Raw genomic sequence first — 16,559 nt, 5'->3', positions numbered from 1 at the left:
AGAATCTCGGGTGTTGAAAACGGAAGTGTTGGATTGGCTTAACTCCCAGGCAGCCAACTTCTATACAGAGGTTATAGAAAAGCTTGTTCTACGCTACCAAAAGTGCCTGGAAAATAATGGTGACTATGTTGAAAAATGAAGTGTACTTGTATGTGTTTGTAACCACTAATAGAGTGTTTCATATGATCAATCAGCACTTTTTTTTAATGAAGTAGGAATGTATGTACACAATATCGTTTTTTTTTTAATTATCATGCAACCATCATTGGGTTATTTTGAGGTGTAAGAGGGATTTTTAGGCTTTGTTAGGGAAATTTCAGTCAGTCAGAATCCATGACGCTGCATGGTTTTAGCATCGTCTTGCATTTTCTTTTTCCTCCGTGATGTATTATGCAGTAGCCAAAGCCAGCAGTAAATTCATTAGTTTGCTTCTGAAAGACTTTATGCTTCAGATAGAACTACAATATTTTGTAATCATTGAATTGCAAAATAACACGCAAGATGGGATTTCTTGATTAATCACAATGGACGTGAGAGGCACGTTTAGAAGACAAGTTTGTTTGTTTGAATTGTTGTTTTATGTTCACTTTATGCATATAAAGGCTAATCGGGACTGGACCTACATTTTAAAGTGGGATTCGAACCATTGTGGTGCCTCCACCTGATATCGAACCTGGGACCACTTGATTTCAAGGTGGTGACGTTACCACTATGCCATCGGGGAGGCCCGAGAAGAAAACTAAATCTTCGAGTGAAACAAACCGGCAACTTTCTGTCGTCGAAGGCTTCCAGAAGCCTAAAAGAAGATAGAAGACAATGAGTACATTGAACTTCGAACAAATCACCTTTGTTAAAGCAATCATTTCATTGGAGTAAATGGAAAAAAGTGTTATCTTTCTATTTGTAAGTGCATTTTGTACAGGAAGTGTTGTGAGTGAATACTGTGAACATTTACTACACACCATCTGTGCATGGAAAATCACCAATGTTGTAAACTGAAAAGTGAATTCAAGAAATAATTTTTGAAAATTTTATTCCATGAGAGTGAAAAGTTGGAAATAGGATTGTGTTAAAGATTTGGGTGATAGCCTTCAATAAATATTTCATATTTTGTGTCTGATGAGATGAAATATTTTTGCAAATGCATGTAATTTGGTCATTTCTCATAAAGGTAAGCCTTAAATTTATTTCTTCTTGTCTTTAAAACCAAAATTTGTATCACTTTTCCATAACTAAAGTAATTTACAAATATTATGCATGGAAGAAACAGTGGAAACGCATGTAAAATAACACCGATTTTCAATTAATAACACCTAATTTTGCTTTAAATCATAAAAAATAACACCGAATTGCAGTAGAAAAATAACACCGAAATTTAGGAAAAATAAAACTAAATCTTCACATCCCTACCAATGACGAAACAATTGGAAATAACTGACACATACACTCATGCATACTATTATCAAATGTGTAGAATGGTCATAACTTAAATGCAGTGTTAAAAAGGCAGAATAAATGTGGTGAACTATAAATTTACTGTTGTAGTTTTGTAGTTTACAGCACTGCAAAGTGGTACAGAATGCATCACAACCTGGCCGACAATAGAAAAATTCATTACTGGAACAAATTTATGCTTTATTATTATTATTATTATGTAGAGTAAAGTCCTGATTACAGTAACTTGCAATGAAATGAAAATGTGAGTTTGTATCAACCACAGTCCTCCAAATCAGAATCACTACTTCTACCATTAACAGTTTTATATTTAAATTGCTCCTTCTTGACGCTTAAAAGCACAACCACCTCAGTTGGCAGTCTCTCTTCTGTTTTGCAATGAACCTTGCCCGGAGACTGGTTTGTAAGGGGTCTGAAGTTTCAAGGAGCTGTTTAATATGTCAGTGATTGTTTTTTCCATAGATAACTTTGATACATTTTAATATGTCTATTTCTTGTCTTTTGCGGTCTCCTCATTCATACATTGGAAATTAACATCATCACATTCCTAATATTCATGTCGGAATATATTATTCCAAATCCACAGATACACCAGATAATTGTATCATAAAATGTTCATATTTTTGTAATGAATAAATATATTTATTTATTTATGTCGGCTTTGTATACATGGCGAAATTATTGCTTTAATAAATTCCTTATCTTACACTTAACTTCCTTACACACGGCTTGCATCTGTTTACAAATAAAGTTTAAAAGAAAGAAAAAAGAATTAAAGAAGAATACCAGGTGTGTCAGAATCAATTGAGGGATTACAAAAATCTATTGCAAGTAAAGTATTGAACTTATGTTAATGAAACCAGTGCAGAACGAACGAGGAACTCAAAACTGTTTTTTTTTTTTTTACACCTACATGTGTTCAATATGTGCACCATGGGTTACACGACATACATCAACACAATAGTCTAGTTCTTGCCACACTCGCATCAACATGGGCCTGTCGATAGTGTCTATCACTGTGGTGATACGCTCCCTTAGGTCTGCGATATCATGCGGCATCGGTGTGAGGAAAAGAAGTCTCCCGGTGTAAGGTCTGGTGATCTTGGGGCCCAAAACACTGTGAGTGATGTGGGTGATTTGAGTGTTGCCTAGCAGCAGGACTGTGACCTCTAAATTTATCAAAACATACAAGCACAAACTGTTTGCATACCTCGATCGTTGTGGACTGGTTTCATTAACGTAAGTTCAATATTTTTTTGTAACCCTTCATTTATTTCTGAAACACCCTGTAGAACAAAATATACACACATATTATCTTTCTTACACACACACGTACAAGCAAATACATACCATTACGCTTAATCATAGTACAAATTAATCATAATTCACCTGAGCTGAATGTAATCATTTTTGTTCCTGTGCCTTACTTTCTTCTCTCATTCTCTGCACCTGCTACTTAGTTTGGGAGGTCAAGTTTTTAATTTTCATTATTTAATAGATGTAATTTCAAGAGGTTTTTTTTAATGTCACAATTGAGGAAGAGGCATGAATTTCAGATGGCAACTTGTTCCAAAGGGCTGCTGAAGTAAGAGTAAAATAATTTGCATAAAAGTTGGATTTGTGGAGTGAAACAGACAGCAGTGACCTTTCGCGCAATCTGTTGTTGTGGCTGTGAAAGTCTGAAAGATGTTGAAATCGGTTGCAGAGATAGTGTGGGTCTTTGAACTTGTGAAAATTACATTTATCGTTTAATTTAAGCCACTCAACCTTCGTAAAGTACGGTGTTAAGTGTTCTGAATATTTTAGACCGAAAACGAAATGAATGCAGGCATTCTGGAGTCGCTGCAGTCGTCTAGCTTGCTCGTGATTGACATTCAAATAAACAATATTGCAATAGTCAATAATAGGAAAGACAAGAGACTGGACCAGTTTATATTCTGCATGCCAACAGTAAAAGGATTAAAATGAAATGTATATCTGAGTATGCTGTTATACGTGATATTGTCCCGAACAAGTGTTCTCAGGTTACATCCAGGCTAAGTCAGCATTAGTATCCAACGTTCCATGATGATGAGAGTAATGTATGCCCTCAAAATGTTAGACGCTAATGCCCACTTAACCTGCCTTGGTAACCCAAGAACATTTGTTCAATTCATGTCACCAGGAAATCTACTATTCCTACGTATTACATTGTCCCATTAACTTTTATTCTCAGATTCTTACACAGGTTTATTCATAAGTCCGTAAAACATGTATAACAATTAAACTATGCAACTGATTGAATTGTAACTCCAATAGAGACAGAAACACTGCAAGTTTTTTTTATGCAAGCAGTGCGGTGTTGCTCGTGTTTCCTGCTAGGAGGCCAAAGTAGCAATATGTTGTTCAGTAAACGGGAGCAGGCATTTTGTGTTCTTGAGTTTGCTAGAGTTCATCCACTGACTTTTTTCTTGTAGGGGTTAGCGAAGGATTCTGTTTAAGTGTCCCCATTGCCCACGAATATCCACGATCTCAGGGACTGAATCACCGATGCCGTGACTCTTTATCAACAGTGCTAGGTTGAGTGCTGGAATGAGGTGGATTATCACATGACATTTTCCGCATCACATAAAGCATTTGTGACTTTTGTGATATTGGAAACAAACTTGGAGAGTGTATTTTTATTGAGAATATAAAATGTTTGATTTTTGTTCAGTAGTTCTTGTCTTAAATATTTCAAATGTTTCACGGACTTATGAATAACTGTGTATAATTCTTAAACACCCCACATAATGAACATTGACAGACTAATTGGCAATGTACGATGACACTCGAATGTTGATTAAGATATGAAAAGAGTTTCTGTTTTTTCTGCTGAATGAGTTTTTTGAATTGTAATAGTTCTATGTTTGGATATTATTTATTTTTTATTTTTTACTTTGCAGGATGGAATCAAAATAGCCTGGAATACAGAATTATGAGGTGAAGTGCTTTTAAAACTGAAGGATTGAAAATACAGTGTTTGGTCAAGAAATGGAAGCATGTACCCATACAGGATATAGGTGCCACTTGAAGTGATATATGTTTGTATGTGTGTGCGTGCGTGTGTGTAAAGGGCTAAACAGACACTCTTTAACCGAATGCCAATACTCTGCTGATACTTGTTACATCAATTTTTGGGGTCATTCCACGCCATTTCAACGAGGTCATGTCACCCACCAACCCTGATTTCGATCGAATTTGGTATACAGCCTTCCCTTATGGTTTAAAGAAACCCCCTAATTTTTTTTCACTATCTCAAACGGTTTTCATTTTACAGAACTTTGAAATGTCATAAGTGACAAACAGTGTTGTCTGTCACACTTGAGACCCTCGACACAAGATACCCTTGCTTACATTTTATTTCTTTTCTCCTTAACTAATGACCAAATCTCTTTGAAATTTTACACAGAGTTCAATGAAATAAAGAGAATTTAAGAAAGAAAAATACACCAGCACTCAAAAATTTTTACAAAAGCCTATAAAAAGACTAATGATGGCCTTGTAGCCTAATTTTTGTGGTGGGTTGCGAAAACCTGAATTTTCAGCATGTAGGCTTGATGGAATCAAAAAGTTTTTGAAGTTTAAAATCATCGCAAAGACATGCTCCTTCTCTACAAAGAATGAAATTTATGTTGTTTTTTTACTCCTCCTGACAAAAAATTTAATTTTTTTGGACATTGCTTAAAATTTCAGGGTTAATCCGTACCAAATGCTCCAGCACTGGTCGCTTGACCATTTTTTTAAATTTTAATTTGTTTGTTGTACAAACTACAAGGGTAGGTCAAAACAGACATTATTTTTCTAAAACTAGACTTCGTTTGATACTGGCGGCAGTTTTTGTTTCATGACTTGTGATGTGAAATTTTTGGCCCTTGCAGACAGTTGTGATAATTACGGTAACTCTAAAAAAATTATAGAAATGTGGGGTAAAAAACATTTGTTAGTACATTTCAGGCTACATTTTATGTTCCATAATTTTTTCACCATATCTAATTCAAATTGCTGAAATTTATGGTCAAAACTGACTGTTTTTTTCAATTTTGAAGGGACATCAATGTATAGGATATATTTGTTTAAGAGGTAAAATTTAGGGAGTTTCTTTCAACCGTAAGGGAAAGCCGTATTACAAATTTCATTGAAATTGGAGATAGTGGGTGACAAAATCTTAGTTTTTTCATTGATTTGATGTGGAATGACCCCTTGATCAAAATTGTTATAAACGTTACATCATTGCAACTATACTATTTCCTTTAAAATACTCACATATTGGGATAATCAGAACATTAAAAAGTTACAATTTAAACCTGAAAACCATTCAATAAGGTACACGAAAGTATCTGAATTTTTTTTTCATTCTCAGGAGTATTGTGTGCCATTTTATGAATTTTACAATATTGTCATGTAAGTGATTCCATGTGAAGTGGGTAGGGATCGTCACTTGACCCTCTCCAATTTGATGAAACATCTACAGGGTGTGCATATGTGTCATATATGGAGATCTGCAACGTTTCAGATTCATAAGTCCAAGGTTCAATACCCGGTGGAGGCACATAGTAGTTCAGATCCCACTTTAAACTGCAGGTCCTGTCCCGATTAGCCTAAAATGGACTTAAAACAACAACTCAGCTCATAAGTAGTTTAGTGCAGGCCCCAGGGCTGCTTCTGTGAAGGTCACTTTTTCAGTGCTGTGGCAAATACAAATGTTGTGATGAATTTGCCCAAAGTTTAGCAACCAACTACTAAATAAATTGCTTTGAGAGACTGGGCTTGTCATAAAGTTGTTTAAATGGTATCCTTCGTGCTCAAATATTAATTGAGTTATCCATCCTTCACCCCCCCCCCCCCAAATGTAATTCGTAAATTTGAACCCATTTTCAGAAGCCAATATCTCAAAACTGACATTTCTAATTTCTATTTTGATCATTGTTTGCAGACACACCAACTACATCTAAGTTGTGTAGAAACCTTGTATTTCATTTTGGCTCTTAGCCACCATATTGGATTCAAAAAAGCGGAATTCATATTTTTACGTAATTTGTTTCTGGGTTATTTATCAACCAATTTTATTTTTATTTTTTTAATTTGAATACTCTGAACAAGATCTTCAAACTGCGGTAACTTAGGTAGTTAGGGCATCTGACTACCATGCGAGAGACACTGGTTCGATCCCCAGTGGGCAAGAACCGGGATTTTTTTCCACCTGTTCAAGCTTCCCTTGCACCCACCCAGCATCGGCTGAGGGGTAAAGGCAACCAGGGTTGTGGTGCTGATCACATTACCCTCACCTTCGGCTGTGATCAATGGGGGGTCCTAACTCCACACCCCGATTCGCCTTTATGGCATGGTGCAAAGTACAGGGAAACACTTTACTTTTACTTTTTTAAATAAGATCTTCAATTATTGTTCTTACCTTTTTTTTTCTTTTTTTTTTTGCTAAGATCGACAATACTTCTAGAAATTTGAAAAATAAAAATTATGTGGAAATTTTTTTGGGTGGTGTGTCAGATCAGGTAAATCATACTGGTCCAACTTTATCCCTAGGGGGGCGTTTATATTGCAGGGTGCCCAGAAAGTAGCACATTCTGATTCCGGATGTTGGCGTTTCGGTGGTGTCAATCCCAATGCTTTCGGTTCTTAATCAAGCAGTATATCAGCACAAACGAAAATGTGGGATTATGACATGTATACCAGGGTCTCCCAAACTACACCCCAAAGGGCCATACCATAAAAAATAATGTCCTTATGCACAGCCTGTAGACATTTCGTCAAAATTGAAGAGGGTCGAGCAGGGATCATATCTCAATTTAGGCTACTTGACATAGAATGACACTTGCGGCATTTCATAGAGTTCATGATATACTGTGAAAATATTGGCCGGTAGCAGTTATTATGTTTGAATCAATATGTACCAAATACTGATACCAGTGCTATCAGTTGGTATGATGTCAATATGCTTACCAGAGCATGAACACTGCAGTAACTTGGAGTTTTATTTATAAATGCTAAAATACACTGTAAATATTCCATTGCAACTGTATCATGCAAATATGCCAGATATTTTTAAAATCATTGATTCACTAATGAGATAATCAGAAAATTAAAATAGCTGCCATTTAATCATGAAAACCAGTTTTATCATAAAATATTTGTGCAAATTTAATGAAAAATGCACATTTTGCATAATTCCCAGGCATATAGTATTGTGATTGAATTTGTTTATTGTTATTTGCAAATTGAAAATTATGCAAAAATGTCTGCAGAATCTACCAGGAATCAGATTTATAATACTTAGATTGATAGAATATTGAAATTGTGTGTCAGGGGAGGTGCACATGGAGTAGGGGGGATCGAAAAAAGCAATTTTTTTATGATGCTTTTGGGGTAGAGCGGAAAAGTTGCCTCTATACATAAGTAACTTCTGTTCAAAATTTCACCACCCTAGGATAATGTCTTCTGTTCTGGCAAGGGACGTGAAATTTAAAAAAATTAGTAAAATCGGCAATTCTTTTTTTATTTTTGAAATTTTTTTCAAATTCCACAGCACTTTGCGGTAGTGTGCAAAAGTTGCACCTATGTATGGTTAATTACAGTGCAAAATTTGGCGCCCCACGTACAATATGTTCTGTTCTGGCAAGGAGCCTGAAATTACCCAAAAATCGACAAATACACTGTTTTTTCATTATTTAACTAACATTTATTAAACATAAACCAGAATTGTCATACACTCTCATACTATTAGATATAAGAATTAAGAAATAAGTATTCAAAATTAAAAGTACGAAAATGTGTGTTTTGTAGGTAATAATAATGTAAAATATGTGTCTTTAGGTTTTGTACTGTATCTTGCACCTAAATTCAGGCATGGCATTTCTCGATTTCAGAGTGAGAGTTCGGACATTGACAATGATCATTTAACAGGTCTTTACTTCGATGGCCGACGTGACAAAACATTGTCAACAGAAAAGGAGGATGATAAATACTACCAAAGAACAATTGTAGAGGAACACTATTCCTTGGTGAAACAACCAGGATCTAGCTACGTTGGTCATGTTACACCAGCTTCAGGATCAAGTCTGGCCATTGCTGAAAGTATTTACGACTATATCACAGCAGAAGTGCCCGGAGGTTTAAACCATATTCTTGTTCTAGGGTGTGATGGAACGGTCGTAAATACTGGAGTTCACAATAGGGTACTGCGTCGTCTTGAACTGAAGATCGGGAGAGCTGTGCAATGGGCTGTTTGTCAACTACATTTCAACGAATTGCCTCTCCGCCACTTGTTCGAGTCCCTCGATGGTCCCACCTCCGGACCCAATTCCTACACTGGTTGCATTGGAAAATCTTTGAAAGCGTGTGAGCTGCTTCCAGTGGTAACATTTGAGCCAGTTAACTGCACCTTGCCATCAGATGATATATCCACTTTGAGTAAGGACCAGAAGTATCTGAGGGATATTGCTCTCGCCGTTAGCTCAGGCATGTGTCCTCCAGGTCTTGCTAAGCGCGATCCAGGTCCCCTAAACATGTCCCGCTGGTTGACAACAGCCAACAGGATATTAAGACTGTATGTTTTCACCACGGAACCATCAGACAACTTACGTACCATAGTAAAGTTCGTTATCAGGGTGTATGTGCCATCTTGGTTCCGCATCAAAATCCATCATTCAATTAAGGATGGAGCTCGGCATCTTTACCATTTCATTCAGTCATCCAGATACTTGGATCAAGTTAACCGCAACGTCATCGACCCAGTGATTTCTCGGAATGCTTACTTCGCATCTCCAGAAAACATTCTGCTCGCGATGCTGACTGATAAGAGAACACATATCAGAGCCCTTGGCATTCGAAGAGTCATAAAAGCACGAGAATCATGTGAGACGGTTGGACACGTTGGGATTAGAAAGTTCGATATTCCAAAAAATAAACTTCGAAGCAAACGACTATATCGAACTAATTGACTGGTCGTCCAGCGAAGTAACTCCACCACCAATACTGAATGATGTGACTACAGAAGATTTGAAAAGTATGCTGAAAGAACCAATACCAATTGACTGGACTTTTACAAAGTCCCCATGCCACACACAAGCTGTGGAAAGAACAGTAAAATTGGTTACGGAGACCTCAAAGAAAGTGTGTGGTCATAAAAAACGGGATGGATTTATTCGCTGCACTCTGAAATCGAGAAAGGCCATGCCTGAATTTAGGTGCAAGAGACAGTACAAAACCTAAAGACACATATTTTACATTATTATTACCTACAAAACACACATTTTCGTACTTTTAATTTTGAATACTTATTTCTTAATTCTTATATCTAATAGTATGCGAGTGTATGACAATTCTGGTTTATGTTTATTAAATGTTAGTTAAATAATGAAAAAAACAGTGTATTTGTCGATTTTTGGGTAATTTCAGGCCCCTTGCCAGAACAGAACATATTATCCGTGGGGCGCCAAATTTTGCACTGTAATTAACCATACACAGGTGCAACTTTTGCTCACTATCGCAAAGTGCTGTGAAATTTGAAAAAAAATTCAAAAATAAAAAAAAAAATTGCCGATTTTACTAAATTTTTGAAATTTCACGTCCCTTGCCAGAACAGAAGACATTATCCTAGAGTGGTGAAATTTTGAACAGAAGTTACTTATGTATAGAGGCAACTTTTCCACTCTACCGCAAAAGAATCATAAAAAATTTGCTTTTTTCGATACCCCCTAACATGGAGGGATGGTGTATTGAATTGGGAGAATTCTTCTCATAATATTGGATGAATTTCCATTAGTAATTTAAACAATTTTAATGCAAGAATGCACTAGTCTATCACATACACTCTGAATTATGGTTCAGTACCAGATTCTTAGGATTGAGGTACTTCTCAAAAAGTGTTTTACATGTAAATCAATGAAAATACATTACTTGACTGCATTTTTCTTGTTCCACAGTTTTCATTTTTCTGTATACTCTGAAAAAGACACTCATATCTAAATTTCAAATATAGTTTTCAACATGGAATTCATACCTAGACATACGCTGTAGTTGCAAAAATGCTGGCTTTTTTGAATGGATGTCCCCCTCCCTCTTCCAAGTGTTATCTTCATATTTCAGTAGGCTTATTGAATATATCTACAATAGTACGAGGGGCATGTAAAAAAAAGGCCGATTGGTTATTACAGACAATAAAATCAAGCGAGAAAATTGTTATTTTGATGTTATACAAGTGCACACCCTGGCTATTTTTCTACATAGTCACCATGATGCTCCAAGCATTTTTGGTACCGTGGAACAAGTTTACGTAGACCCTCTGAATAGAAATCTGCCGCCTGGGATCTCAGCCAGCAAGCCACTTTTTGAGGTGAAGGAACAGAAAGTAATCACTTGGGGCAAGATCGGGACTTTATGGTGGGTGATTAAAACGTTCCCATCGGAATTTTTGAATTGTCGCAACAGTACGGTCAGCTGTATGTGGGCTGACGTTGTCATGAATCAGCAAAATTCGAGACCATAACATTCCTCTTCGCCGGTTTTGGATGGCACGTCGCAGATTAGACTGTGTTTGGCAATACACATCTGCTGTGATGGTTCATCCCGGTTCCAGCAATTTCATGAGGATTACACCTTTTTGGTCCCAAAACACAGTTGCCATAATTTTGCGATGTGATGGTGTTTGCTTGAATTTCTTTGGTTTCGTTGAACCGGAGTGAAACCATTGCATGGATTGCTGCTTCGACTCACCAGTGACGTACGATATCCAGGTTTCGTCTCCAGTCACTATGTGAGAAAACATGTCATCCTCATCCTTCTCCCAGCGGTCAAAAAATCACGTGCTGATTTTATTCTTTCATCTTTGTGAGTGTTTGTCAACATTTTTGCACCCACCTCACACACATTTTGCGATAACCCAGATTGTCCGTTACAATTCGGTGCAATGTTTTATCAGACACTTCAGGAAACTCCTTGCCTAGATCAGCTTTGGTGAAACGGCGATTGGATTGCTCTTTCTCATCAACACGTTGCACAAGGTCGTCTGTCTGAACACTAGGCCTGCCGCTCCGCTCGTCATCATGAACATTTAAAGGTCCTTCCTTTGCTTCACTCATTACTGTTGGTCCATAAATGGCAGATAATTCCCGATGAATGTCAGCTGTACTCAGTCCTTCTGCGTTGAGAAATTAATCACCGACCTCACCTCACATTTGGCGGGATTTTCTATTACAGCAGCCATTTCAACTTCCTGCTACTTGCACGTACCCATCTCCACACTGAGAAATATACCTCTGTTGCAGGCACAGAATACTAAAGCATGCTTCCGTGCACGCGCAGCTTCGTCAGTGTTGCCAGTCCCAAGTAAAAATTATCGGCCCATTTTTTTTTTTACATGTGCGACATATATACACACCCACATAACTTAGAGTAATTTTTCATATATTTTGTAAATAGAGTCTAATAGTATGTTAATATAATTTTCAGTGTTTCAATTCAACATACGAACATACCACTATTTTTTTTAACTATATCTAAAATATAAAATCTAGTATCAAACCCCGATACTGTTTAGCATAAACTTGGCTTTCAAGTTGATCATGTATAATTTACTAAACCTGCTCATGGAGCAAGCTTTGTGTAGTGGTTCTCGACCATTGTGAGCCAGGGTCCCGGGTGTGACTCCTGGCGTGGGCATGGATGTTTGTGAGTGTCCATCCATTCATCATATCATCACTCATCCCCATCTTCGCAAATTTGGCACAAGAAGCAAAGTAAAATAAAGCAAATTCAATCAATGAATCAACAATTGTGAGACCAGAGTGTGGTAAATTTATTCAAAAAAGTTGATGTCCTGCTCAAAATTTTTACCCCTCATTAATTTTTTGTGCTTTATGCATTAATATGCACCCTTGAAATTAAATATTATTAAATAAATTATGACCTATGGTTATATGACTAGGCTTGTTGGTGCCCAGGCAGTTGAGAAACACTGCCCTAGTACACCGTGGCCCTAAAACTGAGGCAGAAACGCAAATGGACCCTGTGGAGGCACATAGTGGTTTGGATCCCACTTTAAACTGTAGGTCCAGTCCCGATTAGCCTTACTATGCATAAAGTGGGCTTAAAACACCCAGTCAATCAAGCAAAGAAACACAAATGACAAAAAGTACATTAAAAAATCTGGCTTTCCATCAGTAAGAATTTGGTTTGTTTAAGTCCATTTTATGTGCTCAGATACTGGGATTGTACCTACAGCTTAAAATGGAACCTGAACCACTGTGCCTCCATTGAGGATTGAACCTGAAACCCCTTTATTACAAGGTGGCAGCATTATGTTAAGCCATCATTCGTCATATGTATAACATTCAATCAAAAATCTGCCCATTTTCCAACAACAGTATTTGAAATTGTAAGTTACTTTGGGGCTCTAAATCTACCTTGCAGTAGCTTACTGATATAAAGTATTAAATGGGATACATACGCATGTAGTTCTTCATACTATTCTGAATAGTAAGTTTTTAATTGTCTTGAAACATCTAATAGTTTAATGTTAGCATTTGCTTCATTTTTTATGACATCAATGGCACAAACATGTGAAAGTTTGTTTTAAGTTAATTTTATACTCTGATAGGCTAATCAAGACTGGACCTCCAGTTTTAAAATTGAATCGGAATCATTGTGCAATATGTCTCCACTGAGGATCAAACCTGGTACCCCTTGATTACAGGATAACAGCGTTACCACTATGTCACTGGGTAGAGACGTACACCAACTTACGTACAACAAAAACAAATTAATAACTACAGGGTTTTCAAAAATTCACTCAACTGAGACTTTGAACGCACATATCTTTTGTACAAGAAGCTAGAGAGATATGAACCTTGCATTGGATATTGCCTTTTTCTATGTGGATATTTTTAAAACGTTAAACAAGAAAATTATTCTCTGCAAGAATGTTAGTATAGAAAAGAAGTTACTGACATGTAAAAAGAGAATTGTACAATGTAAAGAAAAACATGGATGGGAGACAGATATGGAGTTGTTTGCAACAATTTTTCATGAGTGTCGATGGTATATGTAGGTATTTATCAATTTAGCAAAAGAATTATAATTTTTTTTATGCATTCTATACATTACAGACAATTTAAATTATTATAACATTTTTTTTTTCTTCGAAATTACGAAATGTACTGGCAACATTGGTCATGTCAGAGGTCAGTGCTAGATGGCTTTCATCGATGTCCAGATGGAAGGAAAGATTTGCAATTTATCAAACAAAAATATAAGTAGGTTAGTTTTTGTATGATCGTCCATGCTCTTCAGGGTAGAAGATGAGAGTGATGTTAGCTCTCGAAAGCTTGGAATATTTTCCGCAACTCATCTGGTCGATAGCCCGCGAGAATCTTTTCATCATTCTTCACCAGGAAAGCTTCAAGACCTAATGGATATATTGTTTTGTAATTGGAATATGTCATACCTTCATATATACACTAAAGATAAATGAAGACAGAACTGAAATATCATGTATAGTTTTCAAGAAATGACTCATTAATTGCTGCTGCATGCTGCTGGTCAAAATATCGACCATCCATGCTCAACAGGTATACATGTGGCAGTAGAAATTTCAGCCAGTCGTATTATAAAGGTTAATGTTAATAAAATACCCACACGTAGATCCACATTAATACCCAATGCAAGGTTCATGTGTCTATCGCTTTTTCTACAAAAGTTGCGTATGTTCAATATCTAGGTTGCATGACTTATGACTTTTTGTGTGTTGGCTGCTACATCATGTAAAATTATTTAGCTCGTTCCAAAATATGACATTACGAACAGTGGCGTCTCCTGACCCTGAACTTCAGGCGTTGGCAAAGAAGGAATGTTAACCCCTCCCCCTCTCATTTCTGTGAACCAATATTACAAATTTCCTTCGTACCTTTTTGGTGTAAATTTATAAATATTTAGAAACATTAAATTACATAAATTATTTTATTAATTATTAATATATTTGAAGGGCAAGGAGAAAATTAATATGTTCAATACTTCGCCATACAATTAATTTTTAAAGCACGAGTTTGCAACCAGAGGGTTTGGTGGAACTCCTACCTATCACCCCTAAAAAAACACCGTGGACATAAGAATGACCTGTTCATTGCAAAATCGCTAAAATGCTTATTCCCGGTTTTTCCCCTTACCCTTCATTTTAAATTTATTCACCACATCACACCCGTAAAGCCAGTCTGAAATTTCATAGAGTTCTTTTCGAAAATGTCTCTCAAAACCTTTTCCAGCACAACCTTTTCCTTTAACACATGTTGACATCGTGAGATTCGGACATGGTCGACTATTGTCAATCACTTGTTTCTTCTCTGAATACGAATGCGAAGAAAATTAATTATTTAAATACTTTTGCACAACACTTTCACTATTCTCCATCTTAGAATAATCACATCACTTCACACCACATGTTTAAAAAATAATGCACAACAATCACGAGCAAAACAACGCGGGGCAAATGAAAGCCAAATCGTTGGGAACAAATACAATGCCTTGAGAAGGTAACCATGTTGGTGGGTGGCAGGGTGCGCATGCATGGTCATCCTATGTTTTGGCAGTGGTAAGACGTTGTATTTCCTCTCCAACGCCCTGGCAGTGCGGGACCGATCTGCCTGTCTGATAACCACTGCGTGCTGTGCCACATTCGAAAACTACCGGGCGCTCAAGACTGACAATTGAAGAAAAACGCTGAAAATTGTAATTTATAAAAGTACAGATACTTCCTTCTTTATTCCATTTTCCTTTGGCCATTGACACACGACTTACACACCCAGAGTAATCGCCACTGATTACGAACCTCTTAAACTCTTAACTGACACTGCAAGTTAAATAGATGAACTTCAATTAGTAAAAAGCCAACATTTTTGCAACTCTAATTATGACATGAAAAAATTAAAAAATAATCAAGTGAAATTTTTGAAGTGTGTGTGTTATTTTAAATATACTCTTTGTTACAGAAATATTTTCTTGTGTACAGGGTTGGAAAAAAAAATAGAAAAAATGCCCGAATAGGAAAACTCATGTAGAAGGGAAGGGGGAATAAAGATGGTTTGGAAACCACATCCTTCAAGCCAATAGAATAGTTGATTTCCCATAAGGTAACAATGTATTCTTTGATGTAATCTGAATTTGTATTCATGTAGAAAAAACAGAATATCTGCTGGGTTTGCGATAATCACGTCAGGAGATAATTGCTGTTGTTGAAAATTTTTTTACAACTTTCATCTTATTTTGAAAAACAATCTTTCGTGGTGTATTATCTCTTGATTTTTACCTGTAACTTACATATCAACCAAAAAGAAATATAAAGAACAGGAATTTTAGGGCTGTATTTTTACGATTTCATAACGTCTGCAAGTTCAACTTGCAAATATGTCGATGGGCATCTGGTGTGACAATTGATCTCTGTATAATTGTTTTGATTTTATAATTGTTTGATTTTAAAAGCAATTAAAAAGAAAAAAATTGGTGACTAATATTTTCAAAGTACTGATGTTTTCATATCAGAAGTCTGCATTCATGAGATAACTTGGAGCACCTTCTACAGTTGAACCAATGATAGCAAATAGCCATGTTTGTGAAACTTCAGCTGTTTACTTCCTCTCTTACCAATAGGTGAAGAAAAGAGTTACAATATCAGTGACAGATCAGCTTCTATTTATGGAGATATAACAATAGAAGACACAGTTATAATAGGTGAAAGCTCGATAATAGGCACATTGGCCGTTTTTAGGAGAAAATTTTAACTACTTCCTCAAGAAAATTTTCTCCCCCCTCAGAGTTCGTATGGCCAGAAATATTTTCTCTCTCTCCCTCCCTCTCTCTCTCTCCCTCCCTCCCTCCCTCTCTCTCTCTCTCCCTCCCTCCCCCCTTTCTTTCCTTCATTGTCACCTTGTGATCAAAGGTGCCCCAGGTTCAATATCCGATGGAGGCACATAGTGGATCAGATCCCACATTATATTGTAGGTCCAGTCCTGATTAGCCTTTCTGTGCATAAAGTAGACTTAAAATAACAATTCAATCAATCAATAAAAGTGTCTGCAATG

The 16,559-nt window shown here is 36.5% G+C and overlaps 1 protein-coding gene across 3 annotated transcripts in view; it reads left to right on the top strand.

Annotated features, from left to right (window-relative positions):
• LOC146004326 (uncharacterized) overlaps window positions 1–16,559 on the top strand; it is a 154,676-nt gene that overhangs the window by 35,993 nt on the left and 102,124 nt on the right. The window contains exon 2 of one of the 3 annotated variants that reach the window (XM_083143085.1): window positions 4,380–4,677. The exons of the other annotated variants lie outside the window; for them this stretch is intronic. The gene's annotated coding sequence lies outside the window, so the exon portion shown is untranslated. The remainder of the gene's footprint in view (window positions 1–4,379; window positions 4,678–16,559) is intronic. 3 annotated transcript variants of the gene reach the window in all.

Source organism: Lepisma saccharinum, chromosome 21, assembly GCF_977018435.1.
Source record: "Lepisma saccharinum chromosome 21, izLepSacc3.1, whole genome shotgun sequence".
NCBI classification, from domain to species: domain Eukaryota; kingdom Metazoa; phylum Arthropoda; class Insecta; order Zygentoma; family Lepismatidae; genus Lepisma; species Lepisma saccharinum.
Note: the sequence above shows the minus strand (reverse complement) of the source record. Positions and strands in the feature narration are given on the sequence as shown.